Below are 17,873 nucleotides of genomic sequence, written 5' to 3'. Positions count from 1 at the left end.
TTCTGGTCTTATGTATCATTAGTACTTCTAGTACTAATCCACATCATGTCCTCCTATCTTTGCCTCACAACCTGTTTCAAAGATTGAACTACTGCCCTATTTGTCACCAATACTTAGTGTCACAATGGACTCATCTTGAAAGTAAGGAAGAAAATATTTTGACCATATAATTCCATACCCATGTATAATACTGAAAGTTGAATTTCGATTTAGAAGTCTATTAATTACAAACTGTGTTAAAAGCTGACTCTTTCATAGAGGATGACTCACACAATGAGAATAAAATAGGAATTCAGAAGGAAGCAGGAATGTGTGTGAAGAAGCAGTTAGCAAAGAAGTGAAGGCCACTTGTTGTTGGATCTAAATTATGTTTTATTAAGAAAAATTTAATAATAATGTGAATTAAAATTTCAGGAGTTTGCCACACACTCTTTAGTAGAGGTTAGGGACAAAGCTGAGAACAATTCAATTGCTTTGGAGAAAGTTTAGTTCCTAATTAACTAGCTCTAGGCTTGAAAGGAAATCAAACCTAGAATGAATGGCAGAATGAACTCAGAGAAATTGCGTGGTTAATGGTGGTTGCCATAATAGTTCTTAGAAAAGCCAAACACTGATTTCTGGACACAGCCTCTCTCCTTAATTTTCTAATGACTTTTTTTTTAACCAAAGCACTCATACCACAACACACACACACACACACACACACACACACACACACACACACACAGAGGCATTCCCACAAAATGGACATTAAGAAAAGTGAATACTCTACAATGTGACATTGAAATATTATGGTTTTAGGTGAAGATGCATTTCCCTGTTTACTAGACACAGCTTCTAGTCAGAGATTCTCATATGGAACAAGTTTAAACTGCGGGTTATAGTTCAATGAACCAAAACATTTCATTTGCAATATTTGCCAAGTGAGAAGGACACAGGGGAGATACTTCTTCAACAGCCTGTTGAGTATGTGCAATTTTCTCACACTTTGATAAGCCTTTATTTCTTAGATAGATATTTCTGTGTTTTTCTATATTTTTAATATTTCCATGCCAGATTCAACATGCATACAAAAATGGTCACCAAGTACAGAATGATGGGTGTACCTTCCCAAGAGCCACCAACACTTCATCTCTACAAGAACTCTGTTCTGAAATGCCCTCTTCATTTTTTAATGAAATCAACTTGGATTTCCCTGTGCATTTATTAACTTCAAGCACTTGTGTGCTATATAAACTTGTTTCACTGTTCAATTAATTCATCTTTCTATTTGTCCTATGTGGAGGTCTCTGGGGTTGATGTGGAGCACATCCACTTTTGCTATTAAAATTAACAGACTGGCATTTTCCATTTTAAATCTGACATCTGAGTAGCTCTGAAAGAGAAAGTGGGGCCAAACTGAAAATCAATAACTATTCTCAAATACACTAGAAAACAGGCCATAGAGTAAACTGCACTCCAAAATCTGAAAAGATGACTGTATCTAGAGACACAGTGCTCTGCAGCTTTGATGATGGGAGGCAGAAGTCAGGGGTCATAGGGACAAAAGTCAGTGGAGATGGTGACAGAAATCAGTGGTGATTGGGACAGGAGTAGGTTATGTTGGAGACAGAAGTCAATGGCAACCAGAATTTGCAGAACTCTTTGTTTGGGAATTCAGACAGATGTCTGCAGGCTGTATGTCTACAAGCTTGATCCTGAATAGCTCTGAGGGACAGAAATCAGAGAACTCCCACACTTGCTCTTTGATCTTGATATCCTGTCAGTCGCTCAAGAAGAGGATGAAGAAGACTCACCCTCATTGTCTTCTCTGGCTAGGGGAAAAGAAAATGAAGAGTAACTATCGCCTTTCCTTTTCCATCTCCACCACAAAATGTTACTCCAGGAGACTCCTTTGCCAAAGGGTAGTGCTGAGAATCTAGGAAAATCAGGGAAAGGAAAGTATTATCCAGGCAGTCTCTGTAACCAATTGTCAGGTGGTAAAAAGAAGCAACAGAAGCAGGAACTTAGTACAAGGATCCCAGGAAAATAATGGCAGGAAGAAGAAAAAACAGACAAAGAAAACATCAGGAAAGTTTTATTCTAAGGCAGAGGTCCCCAGAACAAGACCTCTAAAAACTTTTTCTACCTGCCAAGGAATTTTCTATATAATCCTAGATATGTGTCTATAGAAAATTTGTATCCAATCCTACATCTGACAGAGGACTCATATCTAAAATATATAAAGAACTCAAGAAGTTAGACACCAACAAACCAAATAATTCAATTAAAATGGGATACAGAGCTAAACAGAGTATTCTCTTATATTTTTCGTTGTGAACCTAGCCTATAATGACTGAGCCATCTCTTCAGCCCTAAACAGAATATTCTCAATAGAGAAATCTATAAGAGGAATCTCTAATGGCCCAGAGGCACTTAAAGAAATGTTCTATGTCCTCAGTCACCAGGGAAATGCAAATCAAAATGACTCTGAGATTCCATCTTAGAGAATGTCGAAAATCAAAAACTCATACCGGTGAGCACATACCGGTGAGGATATGGAGCAAGGGGCACACCTCTCCATTGCTAGTGGGAGTGCAAGCAAATTTGTACAACCACTTTGAAAACCAATTTGGTGGTTTCTCAGAAAATTGGGAATGGTTCTACCTCAAGATCCAGGTATACCACTCCTGGGTATATACCCAAATGATGCTCCAAGGGACACTTGCTCAATTATGTCCATAGAAGCTTTATTCATAATATCCAGAAACTGGAAACAACCTAGACGTCCCTCAGCCAAAGAATGGATAAAGAAAATGGTGCATCCACACAAGAATGCTATTCAGTTATTAAAAACAAAGACATCGTGAAATTTTCAGGCAAATAGATGGAACTAGAAAACATCATCCTGAGTGAGGTAATGCAGACCTAGAAAGACAAAAAGTATGTACTCATTTATAAGTAGACATTAGTCATAAAGTACAGGATAACTATAGTGCAATCCACAGACCCACTCTAAGTAACAAGAAGGGCCAAAGGGAGGATGTTTGAATATCACTCAGAACAAGAAATAAAATATACATCAGAGATAGAGTAGATGGAGGAAAGGAACTGGATGGGAAATATGGTGGGGAAGGGAATGGAGAGAAGGGGAGAGGGCTGAGACAGAATGTGGAAATCCTGAGGAGAGTGTCTCTGATGAGCTGGACATCTGAGATGCTCATGGTAGTCTATGGAGTGACCCTGGCAGAGACTTCTACAAGCAGGGGATATGGAGACTAAAGTAGCCACCTCCTATAGTCATATAGGTAGGACTTTCAGTGAAGGAAGGGGGATACAAACCCACCCACAAAACTTTCAACCAAAAATTTGTCCTGCCTACAGATGGGCAGGAATAAAGATGGAGCAGAGACTGAGGGAATGGTCAACTGATGACTGGCCCGATTTGAAACCCATTCCATGGGAGAGACCAACCCCTGAAATGTCACTGCTTAATGATACTCTGCTATGCCGCCTGCATACAGAAGCCTACCCTGTCTCCTGAGAGGCTTCATCCAGTAGCTGATGGAAACAGATGAAGACACCCACAGCCAAACATCAGGTTGAGCTAGGGGAGTCTTGTGAAAGAGTTGGGGGAAGGAAATGAGGGAGGCGGAGGGATCAAGGACATGTAGGGAGTCAACTAACCTGGCCCTAAAAGGGCTCAAAGAGACTGAACCACCAATCAAAGAGCATGCTTGGGCTGAATCTAAGCCCCCATATTTGCAGCAGATATGCAGCTTGTTCCTCATGTGGGCCCCCTAACAATTGGGGATAGCAGGGGCTGTCTCTGACTCTGTTGGCTGCCATTGGATTCATTTCTTCTAACTGGACTGTTTATCTATCCTCAGTGGGAGAGGATGTTCTTAGTCCTGCTGTGACTTGATATACCAGGACCAGTGAGTTACTCATACCCAAGAGGGTGGGGAGGGAGCTTCTTCTTCTCTGAGGAGAAAATGAGGGAGTAATGGTGGGAGGAGTTATGAGGGTGGGACTAGAAGGAGAGGAGGGAGTCTGCAGTTGGGATGTAAGGTGAATAAATTAATTAATAAAAAAAAGAAAAGAAAAATACATATACAAGTCAAGCTTCAGTGATGGCAACGCATAAAGTAATTTCTTTTTAAAGAAGTCTTTACCATATACCCAGAACCATGAAGTGGATGTGCTTGTTTGTTTTCATATGATAGCTTGTATCTTAACTGAATGTTTAATGCTGCAAAACAAGGAGAGACTTGAAGATTCCTCATAGCCCAATGGTATCTTGACTGTGTGCTCATCAGTGCTGAGAACACCTTCTTTATAAAGGACTACTTCAGAAATTACTAGATATTCTTCCCTAATCCTGTCAATATTCATTGAACAAATTCTATAAAACTCAAGCTAGCTACTCAACAATTTTAATGAACTATTTTAACATAATAAAATTCAAAGGATAGGTGCACACTAGACTCCTTGTCACAATTCATAAAACAAGAGTGTGGCAATGGAGTATTGAATGTGCTGCCCAAGAAGAACCCAAAAAACTTTATAGCTGTTAAAAGTATCCTTCAAAAGCAAACTAAACATACTCTACTGGTGGGGGACAGGGAGTGATAAAGAAAACTGCTGCCAGCAGAACAGTTCTGAATAAAACATTACAAATTCCTCAGACAGTTAGAAATTTTTTAAAATCAGAAATCTGGATTCTTTATTTCTCTTAATTTATCCCAATGAAAACTGCTTTTTAAAAGAAACAATCGCCCAGTGCATTATGAAAGAGAAGCATTTGGATAGTAAACTACATCACCAAAATTACTTCAAGGATGGTTAAATGAATTGGGAAGATTTCATTAGACAACTCCTATACTGGACTTGAAGAGCTGGGGTGGCATTTGCAATAGATTTTTGATTATCTGAATACACACATACATAGAGAACCATGAGGCAGTCTTTTTGGACATGTCTAATTCTAAGCAGAATTCAGATGCTCTTCTAAGAGTTACATATAATAAGAAGTTGGAAAACAAGGTAAAAAAGACACAAAGAACAAGCATAATTATTAGAAATCCATTTGTCCCATTGGTTGAAAGTAGAGACACAGTCAAGGGTAGAAAATCCTAACACGACTCAAAAAGAAAAATGAAGTTGCCTTTTTCACTGTAGATAAAGTAGACTTATAAGCAGCAGCAATTTTGAAGGATGGAGAAAAGCTTTAGAGAAGGACAGAGGGAGGTTAATTACCCAAAAAGACAGAACACCCATAGCCATGTAAGTATGTGAGAGACTTTGAAGACAGACGAGGTGATAACTAACAGAATAGAAAAGTGAAGTAGACAAATCGGCCATTACAGCTGGAGACTTAAACAAACCTCTGTGAGTGACTGACAGATGAATCTGTCTGCTGGCGATCAGTAAAACCTCCAGAACAACACAATCAATTTGGTCAAATTGACATTGTAGAACATAATCCCCCCAAAAGAAACAGATCACTTTCTCTCTAAGTTCATAGGACCCATTCAACAGTAGAGATGGAGAAGCTTATATTTTAAAACAATTTTTCTAGACTTACTTGCTCTATATGTGTCTGTGGTTTTACCTGCATGCATATGTGTACCACATGCTTACCTGGTGCCCATAAAGACCAGAGGAAGGTATGAAGTCTCCTGGAACTGGAATCACAGATTTGATTGGGAGCTACTTCCTGGTGCTAGGAAAGGAATTCAGGCCCTGCACAAAAGCAACAAGTGCTCCTAACCACTAAGCCATTTCTCCAGGTCCAACTTACTGTTTATTTTAAATAGCAGTTAACCAAAGCCTACTCTTAGACTACAACAGAATTACACTAGGAAACCTGAGCAGACTGATGGTGGGACAGGGCCCAAACGTTTGCATGTAAAATGACACATTTCTACATAAGGAGAAAATAAGCTTCCAAAGAAAGTTTATAGGCTTTCACTATGTGACATCCAAGCAAAACTTATAGGGCTTAGAGGGAAATGTATTACATGAACTAAAAGAAAAGTTTAAGTTCAACCTAACCATTCACCTAAGAAAATTCGGAGAGGAAAATAATTGATCTAAAGACACCAGGGCTGGGGCGTGGGGGAGGATATTACCAAACTCAATGAAGAAATCTACAAAAGTTAAAGTAGGAAAACAATAGAAAAACAACACATTAAAATTTTTCCTTGGAAAGATAATAAAAATGGTAAGCCTATAAACAGGCTAAGATAATAAAATAATAATAACAACAACAACAACAATAATAATGATAATAGCAGAGTAAGATAATAAAAATGGTAAACTTATGATAACCCAAGACACATAAAAAGAGTAATAATACAGTTACTAATGCCAGGAATAGGAGGGCTCATTGCTGATGATCTCTTTGAACTCTAACAAGAATATTTTATCAGAACCTATAGCACGACATTTGATGGTTTAGATGAAATGGACCAATATCTTGAATGGCATAGATATATCAGCACCAGATCAGTAAAGAGGTTGAGTTCCTGATTTAAAACTAAAACCACCACATTCACACAGCAGAACTGGTAAAGTCCACCAATTATTTCAGAAAGAAAAGATACCAATTATCTACAATCTCTTTAAGGCAAGGCCAGAAAAGGTACCACTTCTCAGATTGTTTTATAAGGCCTGACTAAGTGTAATGCAAAGCCCAAATAAAGGCATCCTAAGAAAGAAAGCCTTCATTACTTCATCTCATAAAGACAGAGAAGAAGGTTCTTACCAAAATACTTGTAAGCAGACTTCGGAAATAAAAAGGGAGACACATCACTACTAAGTTAAGGCTGATTCAGCATCATTGATTAATCAATACAATTCACTGGCTTTGCAGACTGTGTAAGAAATGGTAGTAAGCCCTTATCAATAGTGTATACAAGGGCACAGAAAGAAATCACCAAAATGGTTGCTCTATTAGTGTAAGGTATTATTGTGAGTAAAAGAAAGAAAATGTCCAGAGTCATCTGGAAAAGTCCAGAGCAGAGAGAAAAAGAAGCAGACTAGACATGGACAGGACTATCTGCTATGGAAGAGAGGATATTGGGGAATATCAAGAGAGGAAACTCTGTGAGCTGCAGCAGACTTGGGAGAGGAAGGCAGCTCTAGGAGCTCAAGGCCAGCCTGGTCTACAGAGTGAGTTTGAGGACAGCCAGGGCTTCATAGAGAAGTCCTGTGTTGGAAAACAAAAAAGAAAGGCTAGGGTACTAGCTTGGGAAATTCGAAGTATGTAATGGGTTCTGAATAGGGACTGTAGGAACCTGGAAGCAAGCATGAGCTTTGATATAAAACCACTGGTATATGCCAATGGAGAGCCAGGTATCTGGTGGTTGGAGTTTCCAGTTTTCATCTTTTAGACTAAACATTTGTAAATTGTGATAAAGAATACTTGCTAGTAAAAATTGTCATCTTATCTATTTTTAGGAACATAGTTCAGTGACACTCACTACATTCGTGCTTTCGAATCCATCAACCTCATCTGTCTCCAGAACTTTTCAATTTCAAATTGAAATCCTGTATCCATTACATAATTCAAGCATTTTCAAAAGAACAAGGTCAGCAATACAAATGAATAAATTTTCGATCTAAATAACCACATTTTGAATCATTTGCTGGATGAAAGCACCAGACTGAAAATATGACCTCCTGCATGGTTCTAGCATATGCAACATTAGGGAATCATTTTTTTTTAAAGGAGAGCTAGAAAATAGATCAAAACTTTGTTAATAAATAAACAAACAATAAAAGCCCCAAAGATAAAGTTGTTAGTCAAGAGTTCCCAAAAGAACCATGATGATTAAATGTAATAACATTCCATTGGACAAGGATTCTGGCTGCTAGGGACCTAAAATGACAGAAGGAGGGTCAGGATATATGAAACAGCAGATTGCTTAGCACAGTGAAGCTGTCCCTGCACTAACATAACAATGGATACATAACTCTGGGAACTTCTGAAAACTCATAGAATTTTACAGGACAAAGAATGAACCTTAATATATGTTTAAAATTATGTGCTAATTTAAGCAATTATTAGAAAGCTAGAGGACACTGGGTTAAATGCAAACTGTCAAACAGATCCTACTGTTCTATGAATGATGGATAGAACCTCACTGGCTTTAATAACTTTGAAAATGAACAGAAACTATAAAACTGAGGAAATTAAGGTCTACAAGTACTACATCATGGTTTGTAAAGTTGATGACATATACAAGGATACATATTATAACTCAACTACTATACATGTGTAAAGTTAAACAATAACTATCTAGATGACAGATCTGATCTGCTTTTAAGATTTTACTTTTAAAATGGGGTGTGTGTGTGCATACACCTGTGTGTGTGCCTTGTGTTGGGGGCTCTCTGCATGCACATACAGTTGTATGCAAAGCCTATGAGAATAATGTTAGATTCCCTGGAGCTGGAGTTGCAAGTGGTTGTGAGGCATATAACATGAATGTTAGGAACTGCCTTAAGAGCAGGACAGGCTCTTTTTTGATAAGCAATCTTTCTGGCCCCTAGATGACAGATGTCTTGTTTTTGAGACAAGGTTTCTCTGTATAACAAGCTTTGGCTGTGCTGGACTTGCTTTGTAAGCCAGGCTGGCCTTGAACTCACAGAGACCCATCTGCCTCTACCTCCCCTCCCTAGCGCTGGGATTAAAGGTGTGTGCCACCCCCACGCCTGGTTTAAATAACAGATCTTAAGAACTGGGTTTCTCTGTGCTAGCAATATAGGTTTCAGATAAACACAGGGAGAAGACTAGAACGGATCATACCATAGATTATTGGAATCTTTATTGCCAACATGAACTTAAGTTTGAACTAACACAGATTTCATATAAAGGCTAATGGACATTTTTTAAAAAGGGTGTTCCCCTGAAAGAGTCTGGAAGCAATGATTCTCCTTAGCAGAAATGACATCTAGCATCTAGATCTTGGTTTGAAATAGCCTTTCATAAGAGAAATGCTGTGATAGCTCTGGGGAGATAGAAAACTCCTATGGTCTCAGACTGAACAAAACAATGGGACTGTATCAGTGACATACAGGCTCAATTGAAAGAATTCTCAGTGGCTACAGGTGGAATATTTTGAACAACAAAATCAATATTAATAGCATATTTTATTGAATAGTTCAGAGTATATAAAAATACTGAGTCTATTTTGAGATAAATGATTAATTCATTAAATGAATAAATGGGAATAGCGATGTTTATCTTACAGAAAGAACTCTCCCAAACAATTGATAGTTGGAAGCAGTACCTAATTTTTCACTCTCTAAATGTAGGCAACCTACCCTAATTCCCATCAAATAATATGGAAATAACCAGTGCAGAGGGAAAGGAAGGGATATCTCGGTGGAGAAACCTGATGTTTCTCAGCCATGAATCGGGTTTTAAAATCATCAGTGAAACTCATATTAATAGTATATACAATTGTCATGATTAAAAATGGCACTTCACAAACATTATTTTCTAGAAATCCAGAATTACAATACAATCTTGACACAAAAGTATCAGACAGGTGTGAATTAAGAAACACCCAATATCACATCAATCTTCTTCTAAATTGTCGAGGCCATCAAAAACAAGGAAATTTCTGTAACACTGTGCCAGGCAAAGAGCTGAGAAGTTGATAATAATAGATATTATTCTACTCTAAATTAAATGCTAGAACAGAGAAAGGAAATTAGCAAAAAGAGAGTAGGCAACAAATTCTGGGAGGTTGTAGGGAAAGCAGACCCTCATTCACTGAGTAGAAATTCAAATGGCTGTGGCCACTCTGAAAATCAGTATGGAGAGTCCTCAAACAACTAGAAATAAATCTATGGGACTTGACATCCTACTTCACACATACTGGCTCAGCTATGTTCATAGCTGCTTGATTCCTAATAGCCAAGAAATGGAAGTAATCTCAGTGACTTTTAACTGATTAATAGATAACAAAACAATGAGGTACATATACACAATATAATAATATTAGCTGCAAGTAAAACAATATAAATTTACATGTAAATGGATGAACCTTTGTAATGTTGTATTGAGTAAGATAACTGTGGTGGTTTGAATGAGAATGGCCCCCATTGGCTCATAGATTTGAATACTTGATCCTCATTTGATGGAACTATTTGGGAAGGATTAAGAGGCATTTTATAAGAGGTGTGTTCCTAAAAGTCAGCTTTAAGGTTTCAAAAGCACACACCATTCCCAGTTGGCTTTCTTTGTCTGTAGCTTATATAAATTCTCAACTACTGTTTCAATACCATGCCTGCCTTTCTGATGCCATGATTCCCACCATGATGGTCATATACTCCAACTAATTCTGACACTGTTAATGTCAACTCAGTTATAGTTGACACAGCCACATGTTCACTCTCCCCTGTGGTTCCTAGCCCAAAATCTTCCTACATGAGTAACCAATGTGGAGCAACCACACAAACCAGAAAAGTATAAATGACCATATGGGGGAGGTCTGAGAGAGGAATAGTGGGGTAAAGGTGGAAAGAGGAAGGGAAAAACAGAGAGGGAGAGGATCCAAGTAGGATGGGAGAGGAAGGTCAATATGGAAGGTGAATGTTTGAGGAGAAACAAACAGCACCAAAACTGTTTTTATAAAGCCTTAATGAATCATAAACATGAATATATGTAAATATAATACATATATTTTATACACACATACACACACACACACACACACACACACAGGACATTGCACACTTAGGATGCAGGACTTGGATGATTAGAGCTGAGTCTATCCTGACTCCTTCCAGTGGTCTAGCTTCTGGGGTACCAGAAAACACTCTGCAAGCTGCAAAAGAGGGAGACATTAATAGTCTTACACAGATCATGACACCTATGAACCATAACAATGACAAGTATGACAAGACAGACATAAAAGTGAGATAAGTGACACTCACATGCTGTTTGTAACCAACAATTGTCTAGTTGGCCTTAAGGCCCATTGAACAGGTAGGAAACCATGCCTAGTACTAGAAGACTAGCCATCTTCCTAGAGCAAGTGAGAAAAATCTTTTACTACCATTTTGTTAGACCAGAATAATTTCTAAGTGTATTTTAAACCTTGATCATATACTCACAAAGGAATGTAGCTACCACTCCTCATCAAAGAAGCTTAACTTTACAGTAAATAACAAAAAGCCATAACTGGATACAATGCAGAGATCTACAAATAGTGGGGAACCTAATCTTGTCCATACATCCACATTATAGCTCCTTCATCCATAGATGCTCAGGGAATATTGCAAAAAATGGGAGGGGGTGGAAAGATTATAAGTCAGGATACCAATTTGTCTGTTGAGAAAACTGTTCCTCTTAGAAATATCTGCATACTTTATTTATAATAGCCAGAAACTGGAAAGAACCCAGATGTCCCTCAACAGAGGAATAGATACAGAAAATGTGGTACATTTACACAATGGAATACTACTCACATATTAAAAACAATGACTTCACGAAATTCTTAAGCAAATGGATGGAACTTGAAAATATCATCCTGAGTGAGGTAAACCCAGTCACAAAAGAACACACATGGTATGCACTCACTGATAAGTGGATATTGGCCCAAAATCTCAGAATACCCAAGATACAATTCACAAACCACATGAAGCTCAAGAAGAAGGATGATCAAAGTGGGGATTCTTCAGAACTTCTTAGAAGAGGGAACAAAAATACAGGAGGAAATATGGAGACAAAAAAGAGCAAAATCTGATGGAGAGGCCATCTGGGGAATGCCCCACTTGGGGCTCCATCACATATACAATCACCAAACCCAGACAATATTGCAGATGTCAAGAAGTGCAGGCTAACAAGAGCCTGATTAGTTGTCTCCTTAGGGGCTCTGCCAAAGCTTGACAATCTGTGAACTGAGAATGGGATCCCCAAAGGAGGAGTTAGAGAAAGGACTGAAATAGCTGAAGGAATTTGCAACCTCCTAAGAACAACAATATAAACCAACCACACCCTCCAGAGCTCCCAGGGAATAAACCACCATCCCAAGAGAACAAAGGGATTAGACCTATGGCTCCATCTGTATATGTAGCACAGGATGGCCTTGCTGGGCATCAGGAGGAGAGGCCCTTGGTCCTGTCAAAGCTTGATGCTCCAGTGTAGAGGAATATCAGGGTGGGGAGGTGGGAGGGAGTGGATGGGTGGATGAAGGAGCACCCTCAGAAAAGCAAGGGGTTGGGGTGAGGATTGCGGGTTTCTGGAGGGGAAACCTGGAAAGAGGATAATAATTTTTAAAAAATCTAACAAAAATAAATATTTGCATAAACAGTATCTAAACAATGGTGATATAAATACCCAATGCTAATGTACAAGGGGAAATCTCATGAGGTCATACTTTCAAGCAAGGAACTACTAGTACCTGGTGACGACAGAGAGAGGGAGAGTCAGCTTCTCCCAGGTATGAGTCTCCTAATTGTCCAATACACAGTGGTCAGCCATGAAATTATATACACACAAACAAAAAAAGGTCTCAGTGGGTTGTATGTATATATTTGTACATACATACACACACAAATAACAGTAATAACTGGGGAAGAAGAAGTTATCAATTTGAGAATGAGAGAGTATACAGAAGGGGTTGGAGGGAAAGGACTTCGGAGCGGTTGGGGGAGGAGAAGAAAGGGGGAAATTGTGTAATTAAATTTTAATTAAAAGTAGAAAAAATAAAGTAAAATCAAATGCAAGAAAAGTATAAGATACTAGGCTAAATAATGAGTAACTCTAAATTATGTTTGGACTATGGCTAGCAATAATGGGTTGATATTGGTTAATTCATTTCACCAAATGCATCCTGTTATTACAGGATGACTCTGGTTAACCTATTCATTAAAGCACACTACTTATTGAAGTCTATAAACCTATTAACAGTGAGCCTCATATTCAACCCCCCAATGTTTAATAAATATAACCAAAGGTCACTTATTCATAGGACCTCTTGCTTCTCTCAGCAGAATTCTGTCTTTCCTTGTGGTCTAGTCCTAGAAGTCAAGAATAGTCAAGAAGATTCCAAACCCTCAGGCATTTACTTTATGCCCTAATTATCAGAATTATTGGTTTCTAGGCCTCTGTAACTTTTCATGAAAGTACAAACACCTGCCACTGTGATCTTGTGCTCATTCTGTGATCTGGCACTGTGATCCAGCACTCTGATTCAGTACTGTGATATGGTTGTGGTCCTTCACATTCATAAACCCTGCTCAGTGGAAGAGAAGCCATCTTGGCGGGAACAGGAAAGAAAACTGACTATGAGCAAAATGTCTCTGAATTGTTTTCATAGTGATCTGTCTGCAAAGGGTGGGAAAAAAAAGCTTATTGTAAATGGATGTTTTCATCACAGGAAGGAATCAGATTTTCAGAGTTAGAAATGGCCATGCATACAAGATCCTTGGACAAGATGTTGAGACTCAGCCCTGGAGGGATCAAATGACTTCCCATGATTATAGGTTATAGTTGTTATAGGTTGTTAGTATCAGAAGAAGCAGTATGTCTTCCTAAAATAACATGCTTCTCACATTGCACTTTTTCACATCCTTAGTTAATTTAACCTTTTCCACACAGCTGTGGAGATAACCTACTGATCATGCCAGCTAAATCAACACCAGGGACATATCGCAGAAAATGCCCCAAAATGCCTTCCTTTCATTATTGAAAATGACGAGATGAAAGTCTTTAATAACTCACAGCACAAGAGAACCATTACTGTCAGCATATACCACTCAGCCATATATTACAGCTTTTTACTTTTCCACACAAAATTGCTTCGAAATTTACATTTGCTATAAAGGATTCAAGTCCATCACTATTAATTTTCTTCGACAAATTATGTTTAATTATCACCTCTTTCCACCTAGGAAGAAACCCCTCTTGTCCTCCTGTCTCCATGTGCTTCTCAAGGAGACTTTCCTCAGCATGAATTTTGGATGGTGATTTTTATATCCCTTTTTTGCCCTTCCTTGTCAAACTCACACACCCTACTTCGAGACACAAAAATGAGCAGAGTACATGGTTCCATACTACCTACATAGATATGAAGTCAAATAAAGGCAATGCATTCTAGTTTTAGCCTATAAGCAGATAGGCTAGAAACATTCCATTTTAAGATTCCAGGCATTTTTCTGTGTCTGCCCATGACCCGGTGCCTCACAACCCATCGACTGAGTCTAGTAAAGAATGTTCTTGGAGATGCAGATTTAGATATCTTTATAATGCATTAAAATCTTTATTCTATGCTTCCATTCTGGATTCTATATGAAAGTAATTTAGAAGATATAGTGGGTTATAGTTTTTAATACTCTTCCTGACTTCTTGGTTGTACTGGCTAGTTTTATGTGTCAACTTGACACAAGCTGGAGTTATCCCAGAAAAAGGAGCCTCAGTTGTGAAAATGCCTTCATGAGATCCAGCTGTAAGGCATTTTCTCAATTAGTGATCAAGGCGGGAGGACCCAGGTCATTATAGGTGGTGGAGTCCCTGAACGGGTGGTCTTGGGTTCTATAAGAAAGCAAGCTGAGCAAGCTAGGGGAAGCAAGCCAGTAAGAGACATCCCTCTATGGTCCTCTCCTGCTTCCTGACCTGCTTGAATTCCAGTCCTGACTTCTTTGGTGATGAACAGCATGGAAGAAGGCTGAATAAACCCTTTCCTCCCCTACTTGCTCCTTGGTCATGATGTTTGTGCAGGAATAGAAACCGTGACTAAGACACTGGTATAAGATAAATAAACAGCCAGACACACTGAAGCCAAATAATAACTATTAAAGACTTAAAATACAAGGCAGTCGTTTTTCTCTCAACCTTCGTTCTCAGTGTAAAATGTGAAGTTCTTTTAATTAACTAGAACTATATCTGTGTGCATCATGCTTGGCACCATGGGCTGTTTGTTTCTCTCCCCTGGATCCATTGGAGTGCTGTTTCTGTCAATTGTTCTTTGTTTGCAATGAATCAAATTCCAGATGAAGCGCTCTTGTGTAAACAGCGAGTTTAATGACTCATGTTACTAGAAAGACCCCCATGTCTCTGGCATTTAGACATAGCTGGGCTTGAGTTCACAGCAATGTCATCATGAATCCTGACTGTTCATTTTTCCTTGGAGTTTCTCTGGTTGTAAGTTCTGACCAAAAGCTTGGCATGGTAGCCAATGTAAGCTGTAGACTCTTAATCTTTTAAGATTTGATTTATATTTTATTGTTTAGTGTGTGTGTGTGTGTGTGTGTGTGTGTATGCACACACATATGTGTGTACCTATATAAGTGTATGCATACAATTTGTGTATGCATAAAACCATGGAGTCCAGAAAAGGGTGTTGCATCCCTGGAACTGGAGTTACAGAAGATTGTGGGCTATGTTTGTGTGCTAGGAACTAAACCCAGTCTTCTGCAAGAGCAGTAAACACTCTTAACTGGTAAGCCATCTCATTTCTCTACCACCCAGTCCATAATCTTAGTGCATCTTTAAAATACTTATTTTAAACTACCAGCATTCACCAAATTTACTCCAAATTGCAACTGTGACATCATCTTTGATTCCTCCATTATCATCACACTTCACTACACCCCTAGTATCAAGCCTCTTCAGATTTTCCTTCTCAGCATATTCTGAGGGATGCTGTGTCACTGCTCAGCTTCATGCCTGTGTAAGCCAGCATCATTTCCTGCCTAAACTCCTACAATTATTATTATTCTTTTATTATATTAATGGTAATAGTTTGATGATGATGATGATGATGATGATGATGATGATGCTGTGTGTGTGCACTCATGCACATACATTGTATGTTTGTGTGTGTTTAGATCAGAGAACAACATTATGGTATTTATTCTCTACTTACATATTTCTGTGGTTTCCAGGGACCAAAGTCAGACTTGTACAAGTCATGGCCTCTATTTCTTGTGTGTGTGTGTGTGTGTGTGTGTGTGTGTGTGTGTGTGTGTGTGTGTTTGTGTGTGAAAGCCTTACATGTAACCCCTGGTCTCTCTGAAATTCATAGCCTCTATTTTGTATGTATTTGCTTGCATGTGCACGTGTGATTACAACCTGTTTAGTCAGTATATTACTTACCTGTATATGATTTTAAGGTTGAACACTTAGCACAGAATAATCAGTTTAAGAGCTTATTCCTAGAGAAGACTATTTCTCCTTCTGTCAGTGTTCCTTAGTAGAGAGTAGAGTGTGTCTCTGTCTATGGTTGAGGACTCACCAGACTTCCCCTGTCCACATTTGTGTATATTGGGGTTATCCTTGTTCATGCAGTGTTTATGTAGCCATGTTATGAACACACACATATGATCACCAGGATGGTCCTCTGTTCACTGTTCAATTTCAAGCACATTATCAAGGCCTTTCGCCACACTCTGGATGTAAAAGGCTCCTTATTTCCTTCAGCACATCATGATCAAGGGAATTTTAGGACATCTCCTTTCTGTAGCATATCCATCCTTTATTGACTGTTATCACAAGACTAGATGATTCAGGAATCAGGTCAACAATCATCTTTTCATTGGGCCACCCCAAATTAAAAGTCTCCTCACTGCCACCACCATGCTTTTCATAATGACAACATAGCTTGATTTCTTTCATTTGAATCTATTATACCCATTGTTCCATGAATATGAGGTATCTCAGTCTCCAATGGAACAAACATGTAAGAATGTTACAACAAAAAAATCCATACAGATATTTGCTGAGTAACAAATTATTTCTTTATACATAGAATATAGAATATTATGTGTATTAACAGCCATATTCTGTCTTTTGTGTAGCTACTATATGTATCATGAGATATGTACTATAAACAAGTACAAAGTTATCAACATCTAATCTATAACATTGTTATTTATGAATTACCATCTGCATGTTCATAACATTCTAGCATGGCCCTGGTGGTACCTGGGCTAATAAGAATACAGATAGGTGATAGGTGAATGACTCATTTAATGAGATACAGCAATCTACTATTCATATCTTTCTTATTTGCATAGACATTGACTAATTGTTTCATAATTAGCTCCAGCTCATCTGCTTCCTCCAATTACTAAAGAGTTCTTTGACCTTGAGTCTTATTTTTCCATTGGTTGAAGTTAACAGTCATTGACTAACAAAGATCTGACGCTGACATATTATATGAGAATAAGAAACTCTACATTCCATTGAAATAAATTTTGACCCATAAACTGTTTATTTAGAGTAAAAAAGAAAAAAAATACCATTATGAGAAAGGCACTAAAACATCAAATCTCATGAGCTTTTAAAAGATCATGAGCCACGAGATAGTTTCTTTATTGCCAGAACACATTAAGGTTTAATTGTCTCTGAATGTGACCTGACTCACTGTGTTCGCATTACACGATATTATTTCACTATTTCTATTACTTTCTTGTTTTGTTATTCTAAATGTGGAAAAGTAGATGTAATGATTTGGATATGCTTGACCACTACTAGAAGGTGAGGCCCTGTTGGAGTAGGTGTGTCACTGTGGGTGTGGGTTTTAAGACCAACTTCCTAGCTGCCTGGAAGTCAGTTGTCTACTAGCAGCCTTCAGATGAAGATGTAGAACCCTCAGCTCCTCCTGTACCATGCCTGCCTGGAAGCTACCATGTTCCCACCTTGATGATACTGGACTGAACCTTTGAACCTGTAAGCAAACCCCAGTTAAATGTTGTTCTTTTAAGTGCATGGTGTCTGTTCATAGTAGTAAAACCTTAACTAAGACAGTAGAAATCTCTACGCAAATTGCCACTAATCTATTCATTCCATCTTGGTGCAAACCATCATGAGGGGTGGGAGTTGACTTTGCCTTTTAGGAAGAAAAACAAATACCATCTCTCTTATATTATCC

Source organism: Rattus norvegicus, chromosome 15, assembly GCF_036323735.1.
Source record: "Rattus norvegicus strain BN/NHsdMcwi chromosome 15, GRCr8, whole genome shotgun sequence".
NCBI classification, from domain to species: Eukaryota; Metazoa; Chordata; class Mammalia; order Rodentia; family Muridae; genus Rattus; species Rattus norvegicus.
This window is presented reverse-complemented; position numbering follows the sequence as displayed.